Genomic DNA, 24,322 nt, shown 5'->3' with positions numbered 1-24,322 from the left:
TCCAGATTAGTTTTTACGTCGTTTTCATTTAATTTATTTTGCTGACTAATCAAAAGGGCAACATTAATCTTTTAGTTTGAATGTGCAAAGTTGATGGGAAGGACATGGGTACTCGTCAGTGCCCATAATTGTGTGCTATTGTATTTTCACATCAACGTCTCAGATATTGATTGAAATATGCATACAGCCTTGTAATTTTATTATGTATGTGAAACTTGGAGTGACTCATCCTTTGGCTTAGACTTACGGTAACATGACCAATATTTCATTGTTTATTGTCTTGAAAATTTTAATAAAAAAATCATTTTTATGATTAAGAGAAACCATCCCACTAAAAAAAATAAGGTTACTATGACCAACACCTGATGCTTATCAAATGTAGAATTGGGGCATAAACATGAAACGACAGAATGTTTTCATACTTGGCCAAAATGCAGTTTATATCATGATATTTCCAAAAATAGAATAAAGATTATAGGTCACTGAGCTCATGTTTTTAAGCTACATGTTGTGAAAAGTGACACATTTTGAAGTGATTATACATGGAAAAAGCATTAATATGTGAACAGAAAGAAAATTAGATAAGAGAATATTGATATAAAATACATTGTATGAGAAGATACCTGTTATAAATTAGATGAAAAAAAAGAAATGTTAGTAAAAATTTTATCAGTAAAGTAAATAAAAGTGATATTTCCCGTGATTTGTGATGTTCTTCACTTAAATGGTCAAACATGCTTGTTTTAAGCCCCATGTGAATTTCAGGAGTTTTTAATTGCTGTGAGACAAACAACTAAATCATGGCTATCTTCTTTCCTGGTATATTAATACATGTCAACATTACCTGTTTGATTATTTTTACCTTTTGTTATTTAGAGGAAATCAATGGTTTTATGTTGGGTTACCATGGAGATATATTCTAATGAGAATTTCTTTAGTAGAAATTAGTTATAAATAGTGATTTAATGGTATTCATTGCAAATATTGAAAACAATTTTAAGAGGCAATTCATTATGTAAATTTTGCTCCAGTTACATACTTGAGGTCTCTGCAGATTTCCATGTTATAAAGGTTACTATCCCCAGTTTTAAGCAAAAACTGAAAAACAAGTAATCAGATCTTTGAGGGGTGACAAGGGGGTGCTCATTTCCAAAATCCCGCTTTTTTAGTAAATATTTTCCCACTTCCCACTTTTTTCCTTCTTTATCTGACATTTGTACCCCCTATATCAAACTGTACTTCTTTTTTACCCCCAGATCCCACATCTCCACTCTTTTGACCCCTATATCCCACATCTCCACTCTTTTGACCCCTATATCCCACATCGCCACTCTTTTTACCCCTATATCCCACACCCAAAAGTGTGTCATCCCCATCATCTTTAGGTTATTTAGAGAATTCCCTTTTTTCTTTAAAGAAGAGGTCTATTTACAGTTCAATAAAATTAACAGTACAAATTTTACTGCACCAGATCAACATTTCAACAATTCATGTCTCTTTGGTGATGCTCAAGGCCTAATTATTGTAAATTCAATCCTTATATAAATGTTAAAGATCTGATAATACCAAAAAGGACCAAAAGTATTTTAAAGCCAAACCAGGACATGGAATAAAAGCTATGCATAAGTGAATTTCAAATGATTTCAATTGATACAATGTACTTATATAAACTGTTTTCTCTGTACTATTGCCTTTACTGTTAAAAGATAGATCTTATTGTTTTTCATTGGTAGACCTCCCTTTTTGATGCAGTTGATTAAGTATTTATACTTACTGTTCTTTATAAATAAATATATTCAATTCATAATGAAGACTTTATGGGTGAAGACTCTTGTTTTTTTTTTCATTTCTGAAGCTGCTAAATTAAATCAGAATATTTACTTCATTACTTATAGATATACTGAGGTAATAAAAATATTTATAAATCTGCAGAGTTGTTCTTTTGTACTATTGAAAATTTTCCAAAAAATGTTGAGATTCAGGAAAAAAACTATATGGTTTCCTTTTTTCACCCATTAGAGAAACAGATTATATGTTTATCCTCTGTCAATAATTTTAAATTTTCTCAATTATATATATAACTACATACAAGTTCATTCCCCTAAAATGTTAAATTCTTATAGATATAAGAAGATGTGGTATGAGTGCCAATGAGACAACTCTCCATCCAAGTCAACATTTATAAAAGTAAATCATTATAGGTCAAAGTATGGTCTTCATCATACATGTACATAATATCTATAATATTTTATTAAAAGAAGACCTACATCAAACTAGAAAAAAAAATAATAAAAAAACACAACACAACTTGCTCTTATTGTGACCTTTAGGTAGGGTGGAGTTCTTCTTCAGTTAACTTAAGGTGAAATAGCTAAGATGATGATTTATATATGTTGGGATATTCTTCACATTAAACATGATTGATTAAAAAATTGATCATTACCTTGTCTGACCAGAGGTCATTTAATGCGATTTCTATTTGTTGTTGACCTGATTATAACTGATTTTATTGGTATATTACTTCAGTAAGATGGAATTATGTTTATTTTAGAGCCCTTGTTTTTGTAACCATTTTAAATGCAGAAATAATTTGTGTCGGCCATATGGTATGTTCTTCAGTTAACCATATTAAGGCGTAAATCAAAAACAAAATAAAGATTTTACAAATCATTTTTTATCATTAAAATGATAAGATTTCATGTATCAACAAACAACATCTTTTCAAAAGTATGACAGTATGTGCACAAAGGATGTGATGCATTATTTTTTACTTATTTTGGGATATTGAATATTTGACTAATATGGATCTATTCAAATGACATGCCATAAGAATATGAATGATGAGAATTAATATCTCTAATAGTGTGTATATATTTGTTATTTAAAATTTCAAAACATGAGAGGTTTTATTATGTGAAATACAACTAAACCATAGCAGCTAATAATTTTTATATAGAGATGAGCCTAAAAACCGTTGAAGGTTATTCCTAAAATATTTTTATATATTAGATATGTGATGACATGTTTGCACTGATAATTCAATAATAATTTTTTTTTAAAGCTGCAATGACCATGACCTCAAATTCTGAACTGGTCTAAATTTTGGAGCATTCAAAATTTTTATAGCTGATGTAACTCTGGACCTAGTCCTCATCATTCCAAAGGGATCTTTTTCTACCAAACAAATTTCTAAGAATGTAAAAAAAAAACAAATATCTTTTGTTAAAATTTTAAGAACTTATTAATGAGAAAACATAGATGAGCTTTAAAGAGTGCTAGATATATGTTATTTTTAATCGCAAGCCATTTTTATTTCAGATAGAAATCATATGATTATCAAATAAATATTCACATGACTTGATGGGTTTTGAATATGTTTCGGTCAAAAAAATGTCGAGAAGATTTAATCTATACATGTTGTATCAATGCAAACTGTTTTTGATGTTATAAAAAGCTTTAAAATTCACAATAGATGTTCATATAAATGCATAATAACAATATAATGCTGGCCAAAAATTCTGTTTATCTTATGGTCTTTTCATTTTGTCAATTAAATATGAAAATTTGCAGAACAAACTAGAGTATTTTTCTTCATGTTAATTTTTGTCGCAGAAAGCTTGACATAGGGATAGTGATCCGGCGGTGGCGGCGGCGGAGGAAGCGGCATTAACTAACTTCTTAAAAGCTTAATATTTCAGAAGCTAAAAGACCTGGATGCTTCATACTTTGTATATAGATGCCTTATGATATGAAGTTTCCGTCTGTCATATGTCCAGTGTCCTTGACCTCATTTTCATGGTTCAGTGACTACTTGAAAAAAAGTTAAGATTTTTTGTAATGTTAATTTCTCTCTTATTATGAGTAATAGGATAACTATATTTTGTATGTGCGTACCTTGCAAGGTCCTCATGCCTGTCAGACAGTTTGAACTTGACCACAACCTCATTTCATCGATCAGTGAACAAGGTTAAGTTTTCGTGGTCAAGTTCGTATCTCAGATACTATAAGCAATAGGTCTACTTTATTTGGTGTATGGAATGATTGTAAGGTGTACATGTCCAACTGGCAGGTGTCATCTGACCTTGACCTCATTTTCATGGTTCAGTGGTCATAGTTTAGTTTTTGTGTTTTGGTCTGTTTTTCTGATAATGTATACAATAGGTCAACTGTATTTGGTGTATGGAAATATTTTACAATGTACATGTCAGTCTGGCAGGTTTTATTTGACCTTGACCTCATTTTCACAGTTCATTGCTCAATGTTAAGTTTTTGTGTTTTGGTCTGTTTTTCTAATACTGTATGCAGTAGGTCAACTATATTTGGTGTATGGAAATATTTTATGATGTACATGTCAGTCTGGCAGGTTTTATTTGACCTTGACCTCATTTTCATGGTTCATTGCTCAATGATAAGTTTTTATACGACCGCAAAAAAATTTTTGTGGTCATATATTGGTATGACGTTGGCGTCGTCGTCGTCCGGCGTCGGCGTCGTCGTCGTCGTCGTCCAGCGTCGTCCGAAGACACATTGGTTTTCGCACTCTAACTTTAGTTTAAGTGAATGGATCTTTATGAAATTTTACCACAAGGTTCAATACCACAAAAGGAAGGTTGGGATTGATTTTGGGGGTTATGGTAATAACAGTAAAGGAATTAGGGGCCAAAAAGGGGCCAACAATAAGCATTTTTGTCGAGCCTGCGACTTTTGTCGCAGAAAGCTCGACATAGGGATAGCGATCCGGCGGCGGCGGCGGCGGCGGCTACGGCGGCGGCGGCGGCGGCGTTAGCTAACTTCTTAAAAGCTTTATATTTTAGAAGATGGAAGACCTGGATGCTTCATACTTTGTATATGGATGCCTCATGTTACGAAGTTTCCGTCAGTCACATGTCCAATGTCCTTGACCTCATTTTCATGGTTCAGTGACTACTTGAAAAAAAAGTTCAGATTTTTTGTAATGTTAAATTCTCTCTTATTATAAGTAATAGGATAACTATATTTGGTATGTGCGTACCTTGCAAGGTCCTCATGCCCGTCAGACAGTTTTCACTTGACCTCGACCTCATTTCATGGATCAGTGAACAAGGTTAAGTTTTCGTGGTCAAGTCCATATCTCAGATACTATAAGCAATAGGTCTAGTATATTCCGTGTATGGAAGGACTGTAAGGTGTACATGTCCAACTGGCAGGTGTCATCTGACCTTGACCTCATTTTCATGGTTCAGTGGTTATAGTTAAGTTTTTGTGTTTTGGTCTGTTTTTCTTATACTGTATGCAATAGGTCTACTATATTTGGTGTATGGAATGATTGTAAGGTATACATGTCTAGCTGGCAGGTGTCATCTGACCTTGACCTCATTTTCATGGTTCAGTGGTCAAAGTTAAGTTTTTGAGTTTTGGTCTTTTTTTCTAATACTGCATGCAATAGGTCAGCTATATTTGGTGTATGGAATGATTGTAAGGTGTACATGTCTAGCTGGCAGGTGTCATCTTACCTTGACCTCATTTTCATGGTTCAGTGGTCAAAGTTAAGTTTTTGAGTTTTGGTCTTTTTTTCTAATACTATATGCAATAGTTCAACTATATTTGGTGTATGGAAATATTTTATGATCTATATGTCAGTCACGCAGGTTTTATTTGACCTTGACCTCATTTTCAAGGTTCATTGCTCAGTGTTAAGTTTTTGTGTTTTCGTCTGTTTTTCTTAAACTATAAGCAATAGGTCAACTATATTTGTTGTATGGAAGAATTGTTAGCTGTACATGCCTGCCTAGCATGGTTCATCTGACCTTGACCTCATTTTCATGGTTCATTGGTCAATGTTTAGTTTACTTGGTTAATGTTAAGTTTATGTGACAGTTGTAATAAAGCTTTATATTTAGGACTATCAACATAATATCAATGATTAGTAAAGAAGGCGAGACATTTCAGCGTGTGCACTCTTGTTGTAACTTCCAGACATAACTTGTGTGTTAGTGTATGGATCTCTCTGACATTGTACCACAAGGTTCCATATCACTAAAGGAATGCTGGGATTGATTTTGGGGGTAATTGCCTCCAAATTTTAGGAATTAGGGGCCAAAAAAGGGGCAAAAAACAAGCATTTTTCTAGTTTCATGACAATAACTTGTGTGTAAGTGTATGGATCTTTCTGAAATTGTACTACAAGGTTCCATATCACAAAGGGAAAGCTGGGTTTGAGTTTGAGGGTAATTGCCCTTAACGTTTAGGAATTTGGGGCCAAAAAGGGGCCAAAAAACACATTTTTTTCTAGTTTCCAGACAATAACTTGTGTTCAAGTGTATGGATCTCTCTGAAATTGTACTGCAAGGTACCATACCACAAAGGGAAGGCTGGGATTGAGTTTGGGGGTGATGAATCATAATGGGGGTTCAAAAAATTTTGGGGGGGGATTTTTTTTTTTTTCCTTTTTTTTCTTTTTTTCCTTTTTTGTTTCTTTTAAAATTTTCCATTTTAAGTTGGTTATTTCTGATTTATATTTAAAATCAAATAATAATGATATGGTAGGAGATACACACCAAACAGGATGTGTAAATTATTATATAATAAGTATTGTGCAATAGCAAGAAATTTTCAATTGCACAGTATTGCACAATAGCAAGAAATCTTCAATTGCACAGTATTGCGCAATAGCAAGAAATCTTCAATTGCACAGTATTGCGCAATAGCAAGAAATATCCAATAGCACAATATTGCGCAATAGCAAGAAATTGTCAATTGTACAGTATTGCGCAATAGCAAGAAATATTTAATAGCACAGGATTGTGCAAAAGAAGATACTTCCTATAAATTGCTTATTTCTTGACCAATTTCAATGGGGTTTTATTCTTGATTTCATGGGGTTCTTTGATATGCTGAATCTAACCGTTTATTTAGTTTTTGGATTTTGGGCCCCGTTTTTAAATTGGTCCACATTGAGGTCCAAAGGGTCCAAAATTAAACTTTGTTTGATTTCATCAAAAATTGAATTATTGGGGTTCTTTGATATGCCGAATCTAACTGTGTATTTAGATTCTTAAATTTTGGTTCCGTTTTCAAATTGGTCTACATTAAGGTCCAAAGGGTCCAAAATTAAACTTAGTTTGATTTTAACAAAAATTGAATTCTTAGGGTTCTTTGATATGCTGAATCTAAACATGTATTTAGATTTTTGATTATGGGCCCAGTTTTCAAGTTGGTCCAACTCGGGGTCCAAAATTAAACTTTGTTTGATTTCAACAAAAATTGAATATATGGGGTTCTTTGATATGCTGAATCTAACCATGTATTTAGATTTTTGATTTTTGGGCCCCGTTATCAACTTTGTCCGCATTGAGGTCAAAAGGGTCCAAAACTAAACTTTGTTTGATTTCATCAAAAATTGAATTATTGGGGTTCTTTGATATGCCAAATCTAACCGTGTATTTAGATTCTTAATTTTTGGTTCCGTTTTCAAATTGGTCTACATTAAGGTCCAAAGGGTCTAAAATTAAACTTAGTTTGATTTTAACAAAAATTGAATTCTTAGGGTTCTTTGATATGCTGAATCTAAACATGTATTTAGATTTTTGATTATGGGCCCAGTTTTCAAGTTGGTCCAAATCGGGGTCCAAAATTAAACTTTGTTTGATTTCAACAAAAATTGAATATATGGGGTTCTTTGATATGCTGAATCTAACCATGTATTTAGATTTTTGATTTTTGGGCCCAGTTATCAACTTTGTCCACATTGAGGTCAAAAGGGTCCAAAATTAAACTTTGTTTGATTTCATCAAAAATTGAATTCTTGGGGTTCTTTGATATGCTGAATCTAACCATGTATTTAGATTTTGGATATTGGACCATAATAGGTGAATGTCCAATTTAAAATTTTTAAGTTCTTAGACCACATTCAATCTGTGTTAGAAACCTATGCTGTGTCAAATATTTAATCACAATCCAAATCCAAAGCTGTATCAAGCTTGAATGTTGTGTCCATACTTCCCCCAACTGTTCAGGGTTCGACCTCTGCGGTCGTATCAAGCTGCGCCCTGCGGAGCATTTTATTGTGTTTTGGTCTGTTTTTCTTAAACTTTAAGCAATAGGTCAACTATATTTGGTGTATGGAATGATTGTAAGGTGTATATGTCAGTCTGGCAGGTATCATCTGACCTTCACCTCATTTTCATGGTTGATTGATCAATGTTCAGTTTTCCTGGTTAACTTTGTTTCTTAGATACTTTAAGCAATAGGTCAACAATATTTGATGCATGGAATGATTTTAAGGTGTACATGTCTGTCTGGCAGGGTTCATCTGACCTTGACTTCATTTTCATTGTTCATTGGTCAGTATAGAATTTCCATGGTTTGGTCTGTTTCTTTATACTATAAGCAATAGGTTATCTATATTCTGTGTATGGAATGATTGTATTAAAGGTGTACATGTATTTCCGGCATGGTTTATCTGACCTTGACCTCATTTTCTTGGATCATAAATGTTTATGTGATTCTTGTAGTAAAACTTTATATGTAGGACTATCAACATAAAATCAATGGTCAGTATAGTAGGCGAGACATTACAGCGTGTGCACTCTTACATATATATTGGTTGAAATTTACTTTTAATTTAATGTGCTTTTGTATATTCCAGATAAACCAATAAGACAAGTAGCAGCACTACAACTTATAGATTTACCATCATCCTGAATAGCTGGAAGCTTAACTTTTTAGAGAAGAGAGGTACAGTCATGTACATTTTAATCTTTTTTTAAATAATTATACATGAAATTTAAAATAGACAATACTATCAAATTAAGTGGATAACTAAGTATTACATAAGAGACAGATCTACTAAGACCAACTGTGATTTATATTTTATCAGTGAAATATAAACAAATAGAATTGTGAGGTAGATATTATGAGATAGTTACCAATTGCATAACAAAAAAAGATGTCTCTGTTTGTGTGGATTTGATCATGACATGCCAACTCTGAAAATCAGTATTATTTAAACTGATTTATATGTTTAACAAAATGTATCTCAACCTATGAAAGCTATTTCTAGTAAAATTTGTAATGCAAAAAGTAAATATGTTATGTCTGAATATCAAGTATAACATTAATGATGCTTCAACGTTTTACAGTTTTCTTGCCGTTGCACGGTCAGATTTATTTTATTTAAAGTAAAGCATATGCAATTAAATTCTTACCAAATTGATAGCTGTTAAAATCAAAATAGCTCATTCATATCCAATCCCATGAACGAAATATTTGCCACTGGGACAGTAAACAAACAACAATCAATCAAATTGATTCAAATCACTGTAAATCAAATGAAAAAAGGGGGATGTGAGGTATGTATCACAGGGACAGCATTCTAATAACACAACAGTAACAAAAAGACATCTAGAGGTCAACATACACAGAATCTCCGTTAAGTAGGCTTATAGATAAATGTTACCTTAGTATCGTTAGTATTTTATTTTTAGCAGCTATCATGGTTTTTTTTTTATGTACCACTTATTTGAATTAAAATTAATTGACCAGATGTGAAAAACTATGTTGTAAAACTTCTGCTGCAAATTGCAGAAGTTAAATGATTGATTGGTTTTGTAGAAAATATCAAAACATGAATAATTGAATAAAAGTTTCTCATGACTTAAATTAACCCACTGGCACATATATGGATTAAAGGAAATTTTGAAACAAAGAGTTATAGCTTTTTCCATCTTAACCACTTTGATTTCCTTTGGAAAATGCACATCATTTTCTGTGTGTTTTTGTCTTTGACATTGCATTTTGAGAAGAAGAAAAAATAGAAAGGAAAGGAAAAAATATAAAGAGAGAAATTATACAGCGATATATGAGAGTGAAAACTAAACAAGATAACAAACAAGAAGAAGACATCAAATATAGCACAACAATGTCAAACCCTTTGATAACTTTTATCATTGGTCAATAAAATTAGATTGATGACATAGAATAGTGTTTATATCACCCTTTCATTTTCCTTAAGGATCTAATCATATCTGTAGATAATTTCCCCCCACTTGTACCTGGACATATGCTTGTTATAGCCTCAGTTTACCTGTACAACTGGAAGGTAAAAATCATTGTTATTGTTTCCTGAATAATTCACTAAATACGCTGTGTTTCATGGAAATATAGTGTTATAGTAGTGTTTGATTAGGATTTTATTTCTGATTTTTTTGTAACAGGATAAATCACCAAGGAATATTTTATTAACTTACATTGTTTAAAGTATGTTGAATTGATGAATAATGATGATGATGGAATAAGAAGATCATAAAGTAGGTATGTATAAGGTAAATTATGGTTTGTTAATTATTTATTTTCTATGAAAATCTAATGACTTTATATTAGTATTATGCTTATACAATTAAAGGGCTAAAATTACAATTATCATAATCACTGAATCACTGCAGAAATTTAGAAGATTTTTTGGAGGTTTATGTGAGAGAAATTCATAATCTTAAATAGCAATTTACAAAAACTGACTAAAAAAAGAACATACAAATCTGAATGGAGAGGTTTTGATGTTTATTTTGAAAGTGACCGTATTGGTTCTGACTTTGTTTGAATAAATCTATATATACCAATCTATAGAATGATAAAAAAAATTTTCAGTGTAAAATGAAGTTATTAAATTTTTAGTGAACCTTCAGGAAGAGATTCTAGCGTTTCTTTGCAGCGGATTGCATTTGTGAGTCATTTATTACAATTCATTTGTTTATTTTTGCACGTATTAGGTTATCGATAAAATTTTCTGTCACAAAATAATATCAACAATAAAATGTTCCTTATACTTGACAAGAACGGTGTTAAAAAAAATTGGTCTGACTAATCATTAGGAAATCTTTTGGTACAAATGATGCTATTTGTTGACGAAGGGTGTTTTAAAAAAGCGTTAATTAAAGAGGTAATTTTATATGGCCCTTGGAAAAACAGATTGCTTCCTGTTCAAATAGTTTTGAATAAATAGCATACTTATAAACAAAGTAAGAAAGACTTAGTTTGAAGTGCAATACATAAGTTTTCAGTATTTGTAGACAGATTTCTTGAATTTCTGTTGATATGTTAAAAAATTCTTCTGTAAATTTGTTTGGTTATGGGAGTTCTATGAACAGAACTTCCCAATTTATACAAAATTCCTTATATATGTTTCTTGAATTAAAGGAAATGAAAGAAGCTATCCATGTTTTAGGACATCAGAAATCATTCCCATCAATGAATAGTACTGCAAATTCAGAATTTTTTTTTATTATTTCAATTTTTGAAAAAAATGGAAAAAATGGCAATACACATGTATTTGTTAAAGAACAGAAACAAAACAGAAGTTGTTCAGTCTTACATTTTAACCCTTCAGAGTGAAAATTTCATATGTGGCTGATAAGCTGATTTGCAATCCAACATCATTTTGATGCGATTTCTTGGGGATAGATATAGGACTGTTGTATATTGATCTTGATTTTTATTTTAGAGGGATGGCTTAGATAGTAGGACAATAAAATATTATCTTTTCTTTATATTTAATAGAGAATTAAAAATTTCCTACCTAAAATTATTTACTATGTGTTGAATTAGTCTTTTGCTCATTTTGAGATTAATAAATGTCATTTAATTTTTCTTGGAATCTCAATAGAATTCATTTCATATTATCGTGGAAGAATTAAGATCTAAATAAATACTTGTAACAGGGAAACCTTTGTGTTATTAACAGCTTATTAGTATTTATTTCCATAGAGATCAATTTTTCATCTGTTCGTTTTTGTAATCTGCATTTATTAACAATAATTGAAGCTTATTTACCTAAGGGTGAAAGGTTGATACATATTTGAGAATACATGTCATCTTGTCTTTATAAAACATTTTGACAAAGTAAAGTGTTGATTGACAGTTTTACACCTTATTTTGTAATAAATTTTCTTATTGACACATAAAATAGTTACTTGATGTCCATGTAGATAATAGCTTTGGCACAATTGTTAGGTGAACTGGTCTTTTATTTACAGTCTTCTCAAGGAATGGAATAATTTACTTGATCATCCTAAATAATTTGTATGTATTAGATAGAAAATTTCTGATTTCCAATTTTTCCAAGCTGTCTGACTTAGAAAACTATCCATCTAAATGTGACAAAACATGCTGTTGATGTTTTGTAATTAATTAACCAGTGATTAATCAGAAAAATATTTACAATAACTATTACATTGGAAAATTTTACATATTACTTGACATTGATGAAGTATGAATATCAGAAAAAAAAAACTTTTTTGTTTTAATTGACTGAAATTTTCTTCATTTTTTTTAATATTTATATCAAAAAAACATTTGACATTGAGTTATATTTCATTTATGACCTAGCAATCTAATAGGTAGTACAAATTAAGTTTGAGATGGAATTGCATGATTTTTTTATTGCCATTAGTTAAATGTAAGACAAATTAGATATGAATAAGCATAGAAACTGTGCATAATTTCATAATGAAAATGAATAAAAGAAGATGTTAAGTTTCACCAATAAGACAGTAACCGAATGACACAAACAACTAAAAAAAACATCAAGAAGTTAACATGCAGTGTTCTACAACAAGGATTTGTATAGTAAGACTCTTACTATACAAATCCTTGTCTACAATAAGCATGTGTCTATGCAATATGTCAAGCTCCAAATCTTCACGTCTCATGTAAACCTGAAAAAAGTCTGATTTGCCATTGTCAATAGATAGCTCAAGTATTTTAAAATCTAATATGTTTGAAGCATATATTTTTATGTGTCCTGCTAATTATATTCAGAGAATGCAGAGAAATTAAAAAAAAAACTGTTTAAAAAATTAAGTGTGTCCGAAGCGCTTTTCTGGATTTACCTTCATTTCCAATGTCAAATCAATATTTGAAAGCCAATAATGTATAAATATCTGAGGAGCTATATGACCAAAAGGGACATTAAAAGAATAAACTGGACCCCTGTTGTGTTCACTTCTTGCTACACTAACAACAGGTACAGCCTAAATCCCGCGGTCAGCTTTCGGTCTACGTGATTTAATAATTTTGACGAGACTAATGCATCATGTGATGTGTTTATTATGTATTATACTGACAGAAGCTCAAACGAGAAATTAGCACATTCCTATCCCTACTGAGTTCTCAAGGAAATTGAAGATACTGGCTCAGTTTGTCGAGAATATGATAACACGCTCGAGGGCATTTATCTGCGCTGCCACCATGGAGTTAATTAACAGATACTTATTTAATTTGCGGCATCGCAGTATTAATAACATATGAGGTCAAGTTGTCAAAAGTTTCTGTCAATGTAATTGGTCAATTTCATAGCGAATCGTTGAATTTTTGAGACTCATCCAAATAATGCCAAGGTGACAATGGCTCCAACCCGTTCCTTCTGTGGGGAGATTTAGATGGAATTGGGGACCAGTTTATTAAAAGAATAGCAAAACCATCAAAGGTCAACTTTGCCTCAGAGAGATGGATCCTTAGTTAACATAGAAAATAAATGAATGTGAAATATTTCATTAAGAGGATTGAGTTATTTGACAAAAGAAGCTTATCATATGATATTCCATTGATGAATGTGAAGAAGGGTCTTTAATGATAAATTTTCTGATTATTCCAGTTTGTTTATGATAACTTTATAGTTGTGAAGGATAAAATTTCAGGCAGTAACTGATAAAATGATATTGTTAAGTAGCTGAAAAGTATTAAGTTATGTAAGGGGAGATTACCCAGCTCTATTTAGAGTTATCTCAGATAAAGGAACATGGTAACCTGTGTAGATAGTTGGTGGATTCTGATATTAATAACTCTTGTTGATTCTGAAAAGATCAATTCATTTTACAACCATACATGTCTGTAAAAAATTATTCAGTGATAGTATCTGATATTACTGTGTAATTTGAAATGCTAGTGCTGTGATTGCTTTGCTTTTATAATCTCTTATCATTCTATACAATTACAATAAGTATTCTATCCCTGAGTACAAAACAAAATTTTCCAAGTATTACATTTATGACAATGAACTGGTGTTAAAGTGAAGAAGCCATAAAACTTTTTTTAAAGTGTATAACACTCTAGAAATACACCATGAGAATGAAAAGCCAAGTATTTTTGTTATGCAATTACTAATAAAAGGCAGGTCTGTATTAGATTTTATTTCACTGAGTTTTAACAACAGAAATTTCATTTCTGATAACAGGGTTTACAATTAGCAGGGGCCCACTCGCCAATGGCCCCTAAAATTAGGTGTGGGCTACTTAAATTTCTGCTTTTCTTGTATAGAACTTAACTATATATATTGGTTACAAAATTAAAGCTGTGGGCTACCATACCAAAATTTGAACTTCAATCCCTGTGATAATGACTAAAATTTAATCTGGCATACTCACATTAATTCTTTCTATACTTTTTAACAAACAAAAATAAGACCTCTAAACCCTGAAGTACCATATATTTGCCCAAACTTGATATTGTGAAATGAATGGCGATTCATTTAGGTTTCTTTTTAGTCGAGTAAAATTGCAGGGTCCTTATAAATGGATGAGTGCTAGGTGATTTAATAGGTCAAAGAACTGACTGCTTTCCCTATAGTTTTTATGTCAGAGATTGTAAATGACTATTTTGTAATGATCATGACTTTTTGTCAGTTTTGAGAGTAAAATGCACGACATAGATTAAGAATGTCTGAGGTTTGGTGAATTGTGTTCTAACTCAAAACCTATATATGACCTTACATGCTGACGTTATCAGACGTCGTGGAAAATTCTTGATAAATGCTTATTTATTTGTATCATTGCACTGAGCAACGACCAGTTCAATAGTTAAATTGAATGAACAGTATAATAACTATCGTTTTAGTTTGAAGTCGTGAAATTCTTGAACTTACTGTTAGTTTGCCGATTTCTTTTGTAGGAAATTCCTTGTTGTCAAATACAAAACCATTTTTACATTTTCACATAAAAATAAATGACCATGTTTACTGTAAATAAATGAATTGTTGTGATATATTGTACTACTTCTAAGGTGATTTACAAAAACACATTTGATGTTTATGTCTTATTTGGATCAAAGGGCATAAAAAGAGCTCAGGAGGCTAATGATGGGGCTTATCTGGGAGAAAGTTAGTTCTGAATAAAATGCTAGATTTTACAACACAAAACGTATGCTACTGCTTAAATAGAATTATGTATACATGTATAAGCATGATGGTATGGGAAAATATTGATTGATTGCTGAGGTAGCCGAATTTCCAGTGGCAAATATTATTTCATACATTGGGACAAGAATAAATCATAATGTTATATGTATAAGTTTGATTTTAAAAGTGGGTGGAATACAGTGTTCCAGCTAGGTCGTTTTCACAGGGCGGTCCGCCCGCCTTTCCAGAGTGCCGCCCTGTGCCCTTTTTCTGACGCCCTGTGCCCTTTTTAAGACGCCCTGCCCTTTTTCGATTTACAATTATGTAGACTTGTTGTGCAAGTCTGTCTTTATATATTATCTACTTCAGGAAATTATTTTCCCTTGGATATGAATTTAAGATGTCTTGGTTGTAATTTGATTTTAGTTCCTCCTTCCCTAACTTTTATTATCGATTGTTGTGAGAGTCTGTTTACATATAAAACCTACTTTAATAATTCATTTTTTCCCAAAATCAGTTTGGAAAATAAATTTGAGATGTTTTGGGTTCTATAACTCGAATTTGAATCATCCTTGACCCTTTCTCTTGGAAAACTGTTGAATAATATTTGTCTTTGTGAGTTTTTTGGCTTTTAATCAGTATGAATATTTTTTTCTGCAATGTTGAATTTAAATGAATCCCATATTTAGGGGATATGATTCATAGGCATTTATAAGACTATTATCTATGTAAATATCAGTCAGTTTTTCCAAAAAAAACTTATTAACATTTTTATAAGAGTTTTTTTCTTTAGGCTACATTTTGATCCTGTTGTATAATATTTTGATAAAAGCACTTTAATGAAAGCAACTCAAACAGGATTCATGAAATTTTCTCTTTAGTTTTTGCTACCATCTGACCAGTTAATTTAGAGAACTTATAATATTTGAAATATCCTACATAATTGAGGAAAGTCTCAGTTTAAAGTATTTTAGGAAGAAGGCCCTGATAATCATTAGACTTTAATCTAAAAAGAAATATATTAGTAGAGAAAAATGCCATAGCTATTTCTTTTTCAATTATCGGAATTTGTAGAAGGTCCAGTAACAACAATTATCGGAATTAAACAGTCATAATGTTAAATGGTCTTAGAATAGTTTTCACTTTTCTATCAGGTACATATATGTTCGATATTTTCTCAAAGGTTATCAGCCTCTTTAAATTCTTTTTAAACGTTTTTCAAGCAGACTTCCATATCTAGAATTTTATGCTATTAATCCCCCAGTACTTATATATTTATACTCTAGTAAAAACCTTGTATCGTAGAGATCACCGATAGATTATAGATACTTTGATCTCCTATGGGTTTTGATATGTACATTAAGTTGTTTTATCTGGCAGTATTTCAAATACTTTTTATGCATTGAAATATGAAGATAGTATGACTTTTGCACCTCCAGTTGTAAAGATTTAAATTTTATGGTACTTCAAATTTCAGTACAATACATCGCTATATTTCATTGTATTTGCATCAATATAGTTTTTTTCAAACACAATATACTGTTTTGAAGGAATTTCTTTAGTTGACTAAGTCTGTCTAGAAATAGAGACACATGGTAAGACCATTAATTTTCATGCTATGATAGTCCTTCACAATTAAGGGTCTATTATATAGGAATAAAAGGAGATGTGAGGTTATTGCCAATGTGATGGCAACCTAGCAGTAAAATTTCATCAAATTACAAACATCAAAGTTCACTGTAGAGTCTGCACCAAATTACCTGTATTCTAAACAGTTCCAACTTTTTACCAATATCTAAATTTACAACAAACAACAATCATGACAATCAATATGAATTTTTATAATTTTTTGCAGATTAATAGTTTCCTCAAAGGGTTGATTATATTTTTATAATTTTAAACATGTGGAAATATTGTTTTCATTTCTTCCATGGTCAAAACTCAATTATGATGTCAAATAATCTTGATATCCCTTGAATTTGCTATTTTGATGTCACAAAGAAAAAAGGCAAAGATTGAGAAAAATAGTATCCTAGCCGCTAAATTGTTGACAGCTGATGTTTAAACTATCCAGAATAACAAAACTGCTATAATTCTGAAATACCTATTAAAACTTAAACCTAATAAAATATGGGCTTTTTAGAGGACAGTCCACTTTAGCTAAAAAAATGTATGCTGAAAATTGTAAACTAACTATATTGTCTATTACCTCGAAAGGTAACGTTATAAAATATTCAAGACTTTAGATATTATATATATATATATATACATAGATATTCAGAAATGTCCTTTGTTCTTTTGATAGTATAACCCCCATTGGCTATGATCTTATAGATTAAATGCTGGATTACCCATCACTTGTGTTCCGATGACTTTGTGATAATGAAAGAATTTACATAAAAATTTCATTTGATTTAACATAATTTTTATATCAATGTTTAATATGGAATCTAGAGATGTATCATTGATGAATAATCATATTTGTATCGATGATCTGAATTCCTGTGCTGACATTCTTATAACAATAAACTGTTATGTGTTTCTTTCATCAAAATGTTCCTTAACCTTTGACCCATCTTCTACATAATTACTTTAGAAATACTTTTTTAGCTAGCTTTACCGTGTATATAACATTGTAGTAATGTGTGTATTACTTTACCATTATGAGGGAGTTTAATTGTGCTATGTTTAATAGCTTTTTGTAAATGTATAGTTTTTATGGTTAGGTCTCATTGTTTCTCAGGTACTATAAGCAATAGGTTAAGCATGTTTGGTGTATGGAATGATTTTAATGGGTTGCTGCTCACAAGAAGCAATTAAACCAAGTGTTTCAAGTGGTGAAGTTGAAATCATCCCTTCGTAAATTTTACAGACTCCATCACGAGTTGGTTGACAGATCACAACAGATATGTTTCTTCAATCCCGTCCCCTTTTCCCCGAATGTGACCTACCAAATTAGACTTATCCACATGTGGAGAAGGATCTGCTTACCATTTCAGAGCACCTGAGATCACTAGGTTTGTACTAACATGAGCAACATGACGGGTGCCACATGTGGAGAAGGATCTGCTTACCCTTTCGGAGCACATGAGATCACCCCCAGTTTTTGGTGGGGTTCGTGTTGCTCAGTCTTTTGTTTTCTATGTTATGTTTTGTATACTGTTGTTTGTCTGTTTATAAAAATAAGAAGATGTGGTATGATTGCCAATGAGACAACTCTCCACAAGAGACCAAATGATACAGAAATTAACAACTATAGGTCACCGTACGGCCTTCAACAATGAGTAAAGTTTTGTCTTTTTTCTTTTTTAGCCATGGTGTTGTCAGTTTATTTTATTGACTTATGAGTTTGTGCCTTTGGTATCCCTCGCCTTCAGAGGTCAGTCTAGCAGGGTTTATCTGACCATAACCTCATTTATATGGGTCATTGATAATATTATGTTTGTGATATTTGTAGTTAAACCTTTATCTCAAATTTATTATTGGTTGCTTGATGTCCAGTGGCAAATATTTCATGCATGTTCAGGACGATCTTTATCTTAAAGACTTTCAACATGAATTCAAACATGATCAGTAAAGGAGGCAAGATGTTTGACCATATGCACTCTTGTTACCTTTAAAATAGAGAACTTTATTTGTGTTGTTCAATTTTATCTGAATTATCAACCTGAAAGCATATTTTTTCAAAAGTAGAGATATTTGCTTACAAATAGAACTATGTATGTTTCTGAGAAAGTTTTCTCTGTGATATTTGACTAGATAAAGAAACAATTCATGTCCAGTGACTCTAATCACCTTCTTCAATGATTATGCTTACAAAGAAAAAAACCTTTAACAACTGAATATGACTCTTTTTTGATGGATTCTCTTGATAGCTGCCACATTCTGTATGTGACTGTCTAAAGTCAAGAGCCTCTAGCTTAGTAGTTGTCTTCTGTTGTCGTTTGTGGCTGTATATCATTTTTGTTTTTCGTTAATTGTTTTGTACATAAATCAGTTGTTGTTTTGGTTTGAATTGTTTCACTATTTGTCATGTAGTGGCCTTTTATAGCTATCTATACTGTATTGGTTTTGCTCATTATTGAAGTCTGTATGTGACCTATAGTTGCTAACAGCTACACCATTTGGTCTTTGATGGATAGTTGTGTCATTGACAGTCAAACCACATCTTCTTATCCTTATACATACCAATTTACATGTATACATGGTAAATTTCTTGATACAGTGAAATGATGTCAAAAATTGAAAATTTGTCAAAAATGAAGGTGAAAAAATTTAACATTACAAAATAAAAAGGCATTTTTTCAGTTTATTTATCTAGAAGTTAGTCCATCCCTGAAACAATTTGAAAGAATGACTAGATCTGTTTCTAAAGGATTAGTACCCACTTTCATCCTGATATGAAATGATAATATAAGTATTTACGTATGAAATTTTATTAGCATAAGGTGACTTTCATTATTATGATGCTTAGCTTCCAGGGTATTGTTTACAAGTTATTAATTTATCAAATTGCTGTATCATCCATGGTTGTCCTGAGGGGTTTTGTCCCGTGTTGATGGATTGTGATTTCTATAGAATTGCCCTTATATTGTTGAAGATTAAGTGTTTTTTGACGGAGGTGAAAATTAAAATTGTCTAATTCTTATAGACACTGTGTGCAGAACTTGTTGGGTGACCGTTTCTAGCATTTATATATTCATGCATCTTCCTCTCATATATGTTTATTTGGTTAAATATATGATTGACTTCTAGAGGGTTCTGCATGAGGAAATGCAGAATTTTTAATCTTTTTTTTTTTTTATCAAAAAGCAGTTGTGAGGTGGTCACAAAAACAGTTGATTTTGAGCAGTAGAACATTAGTACTAATTGAGTTTAAATTTCCGTAACTCCTTTGGGTTTTTTCTAGGCAATACATTTAAAACTTTTGTCATGCAAAAAAAAGCAACCTTTATATTTCTTAATACATTTTTACTAGTAAAAAACATATAATTCAATACAATTCTGACAAAATAATATCATAATCCTTTTAAGTCTTCTAGTATATTTTTCATACAGTTTAACATGCATTTCTTACCATATATAGTTTATGTTGAAAAGCCAGAGACATTGTTTTCCAAGAAAAGCGTCAGTCTGCCCAATCTGTATTTTCCCATAATTTTGAAATATTATTCATTTTCTGGTTCAAAAAGTTTTGATTGTGAAGATATTGTTATTTTTTTTTTATATAAAGCATTCGAATCAGAGACAACCAATTATATTTTGTGTACTGACTTTATGCTAAAAAAAAAAGTCATAATTTATGTTACTTTCACCTAAGTCAAGGCTGAGCTTTAGCAGAGAGAGAAATATAACATGTATACATATATAGTTACTATAAACAATTTGAATAAATCTTCAGTATATGTAAAGTAATGAATTACATCAGAGACATATATTCATGTATATATATGTCTCTGATTACATGTACTGCAAAATGAATTGGTGCATCATGGGTAATGAATGTCTAACACCTGTTGGTTGTCCCTATGTAACTTTAATCTTATACTCATGACTTAATGGCTACATTATCAATTAGATATTTTAAAGTTAACAAAATAATTGACCTTTTATGGAACAATATTTATTAAAAGAACTTACTCAACATGAAATAGAGGCATTTGAATATGACAGTTAAGGAACATTGCAACCCTGTAACAGTGAGTGTTTTCTTATATTGATAGTCAAAACTTTTCACAATGGTCCAGAGATGTTAGGGATAAATACCACTAGATATGATGTATAAGAAATATTTCAGATGATTGTAGAAACATTAGAACAGTCTTTGAAATAGATTCAGATAGCTTTTTAAATGGTCAAGACCTCTGCTAAATAAATAGTTAGATAAAACATAAATAATTCTTAAAGTTCAAATATAAAGTTGTTGTTTTTTGCCTACCCATATAAGTAAAGCAGTATGCAGTTCCTATAAATTGTTTCTTTTTTATATGTCCAAAAAGTGGAATTTTCAATTTTAAACCAAAAACATGCATCATAAATAGACCTCTTCAGAAGAAATATATTGCACAAAATAATTAAATCTGTTCACCTTTGTAAGAGTCATTAGGTTTGGAAAAAAATGATACATGGAAAATATGTTAATATATAAAAAATTTTATTGATTATTAATGTTACACCTGACTTCGTGATGTAGGGAAATTACTTATCACCAATTAGATTTATCAATTAGGTCCTTTTATTTATGGTTTATGTTACCTAATAACACTTTCATTTGAATTAGTCAGCTAGCAGAGCCACAGGTCATCTGTGATCTGTAATATACACCTGGGATTTTTATCTCTATATCCTCACACATTTTTATTGCCAATTTTGAGGTGAGGTCAACTTTATAAAAATTGTGGGTGTGTTATATGTATGCAGGAATGATGTTCTGATAGGTGTATTGTGATAAAATAGAGAGGGATTGTTATTGTGGTGCAGGTTTAACATGCTTTGAATCACTGGGATACATGTTGGATATGTACTTTAGATTTGGTACATGATAAGTGTGGGCTTTCATATTTTACATGACAGAAAGATATGTTGTTTTAAATGGAATAGGACATGGAATTACTAGTAAGTTGCATGTGTAGATTTCTTACTTTCTTTCTTTAACTTTTACATATTATTTTTAAGATCTTTAAATAAAAGATGAAGAGATAGCTCTTATGAAGCAAGGTCTCTAAGTTAATAGTTAACTCCTATATCATGATGGTTTTGACCTTTCATCTTAATAAACCTGAACATTCAATACCTGTATACCATAGTTAAGGTTTTTTTTGCCAAATAATGAAAAAAGAACAAAAATCATTAACTTTTAAATCAATATGAGTTAGTTAAACCAGTGTTTTAACTCAAGGCCTTATAAATTTGTGGTTAACCATAAATGCCTGTAAAAGCTCTAATACCCACAACGTTTACTGGTATTTGAACCATCATGAAATAAAAAAAGATGTTTTTTTTTTCAAATTTACTTAAAAGATCAAAGAATTTGAATTTCAGGAACAGTATATTCTGTTATATTCATTCATTTACACTATTCCACTTACAAAACAGCAAGCTGTGTTTTATATTGTAATATGCTTGGGCTGGTAAAACACTAGTTTCCTAGAAAAGGGGGTGTAAGTGGGAGCTTTGTGAATGGAATAAAATGTGTGATGGAAAATTTTGTTATTTGGTTCAATATGAATAAATTTCTCTCTATCAGCCTTCCCAAAGGGCTTTAATGAGATAAAACACCATTTTTGCTCAATATAATGACAATTTGAAATGTAATAAGCACAGCTGTTACAGAGTCACATGCAGTCTAGGTGCTGTTTAGTATAAGGATTACATAATTTGTCACAAATTACAAACTTTTTGATTGTTTATCTGTCAAGAAAATAAACAGATGAATTACGCATACCATTTACACAGAAACACCGGCTCCATGATAGTTAAAACCATTAGTCATACATACCTTGTTAGGTTAGGCAGTACATTGTCTGTTCCTTCTATTGATTATAATAATGATGCAAAAAAGGGAAGTTGGGAGGATTTAGTTGGGCTGGAGCTTGGCCCCTTATGAAGCTATATATATGGTTAAGGCATAGACTTTATAAAAATTCCACTCCCAATGTTGTCTTTCTGAGCCCCCCTTCTTTTTTTTCAAAATCCTGGAACACGTACCTGAAAGTGGCTGCTACCTCTACTAAAGGAATTGCCTGAACATGCATGAAGTATTTGCCACTGGACATTAAGCAAATAAAAACCAATCAATCCACTGAATGAGACCTTGCCATATAAGGTTATTCTATCAAATGCTTTAGGGACCAAATCCATATAGGTCTACACTAAATTGTTACAACAAAATATACATTGCCCTCACCCGAATCATAGCCTTTATCATAGCTTACTGTAACCCTAACATAAATCTAGCCACGATCTGTAAACTAACCTTTTAACTAGAAAGATGTAAATCAAAATATATGGATCACCCATAGCATAACAACTTGAAAGCTAGGACAATAGAAACAGGCTTTTTGAATCAGCTGTGCTTATTTATCACAGCATGAGACCTTACAATGGGAATTATGTTCTAAATAGGTTTCACATACCTTTAATAAATGTATTCCAGCAAATTTGTGGCCACCTTTGACTGACGGCAGTATGATTTAAAAATGGGTTTTATTCATATACATGTATTTCTGTAGCTAATTTCATGTAACCATAGCAATGTATATGGTTTAGCGTATCCATTTTAAAATCTTATTTGATGCAGGTCACTAGTCCAAAGTCATATTATTGAATGAAAGGAGATGTGGGGTAAACATCCATGAGACCACAACCCAACAATACAAATAACTTAAAAAAAGTAAGATATGACAACCACTGACCATGTCCCTGACTTTAGCACTCTTGAAATCATATTCAGAGACTTTATGTTAGTTGTTGCCAAAAAGAAAGATGTGCATACAAAAATTTGCCTTTGGACATAAGGCAAAAAACAATCAATCAGACAGTATAAAAAAACATCCTATGATCTTTTGAGATCTTTCCAAATTACGCCCAACAATGATGGATCTGCAAATTTCTGTGGCAAATTATTATCCTCTCCCCAGTAGGATTTAGGCCCATACTTCTGTGACATAGTGGCAACTCAGCAATGCTGCATTTAGTGCCCTGTAACAATGGGCAAAAATATGCTATATATTGTATATATATATATATATATATATATATATATATATATATACATAAAAGAAAATTAATAAAAGATAATAACGGTTTCAATTCATCACTTTTACTAGTGCTTTCACTGCTTTTACAGATCTTCAGGTTATGTGACTTGTATACATAAGTGTTATACAAAACAATTGATTGACGTTAACAATAGTATGACGTTAACAAATACAAGGGAGACTACTAATGTCATTTAAAAAATTGAGTAAAGTTTTTAAAATGTTATTTAAGTAAAAAATAAAATATTATTTATCATTTAATCCCAGGTTGAGAATGGTTATGAATAACTCTTCTTTCTTCTTCCGGAGAAAATCATTTTGACGATTCACCACATACAATGGAAATATCTTAAATCGTCCATTAGAACAACGATGAAAATGGTTGTTAGACCGGATGATTGTTAAATCTTCAGGGTTG

The 24,322-nt window shown here is 31.3% G+C and overlaps 1 protein-coding gene across 1 annotated transcript in view; it reads left to right on the top strand.

The window, feature by feature from the left end:
* The window catches only part of LOC127736468 (SH3 and multiple ankyrin repeat domains protein 2-like), a 108,731-nt gene that overhangs the window by 5,269 nt on the left and 79,140 nt on the right, over positions 1-24,322 (top strand). The window contains exons 2-3 of the mRNA XM_052247018.1: positions 8,627-8,715; positions 10,194-10,290. The gene's annotated coding sequence lies outside the window, so the exon portion shown is untranslated. The remainder of the gene's footprint in view (positions 1-8,626; positions 8,716-10,193; positions 10,291-24,322) is intronic.

This window comes from Mytilus californianus, unplaced genomic scaffold, assembly GCF_021869535.1.
Source record: "Mytilus californianus isolate M0D057914Y unplaced genomic scaffold, xbMytCali1.0.p SCAF_31, whole genome shotgun sequence".
Lineage (NCBI taxonomy): Eukaryota > Metazoa > Mollusca > Bivalvia > Mytilida > Mytilidae > Mytilus > Mytilus californianus.
This window is presented reverse-complemented; position numbering and strand designations above follow the sequence as displayed.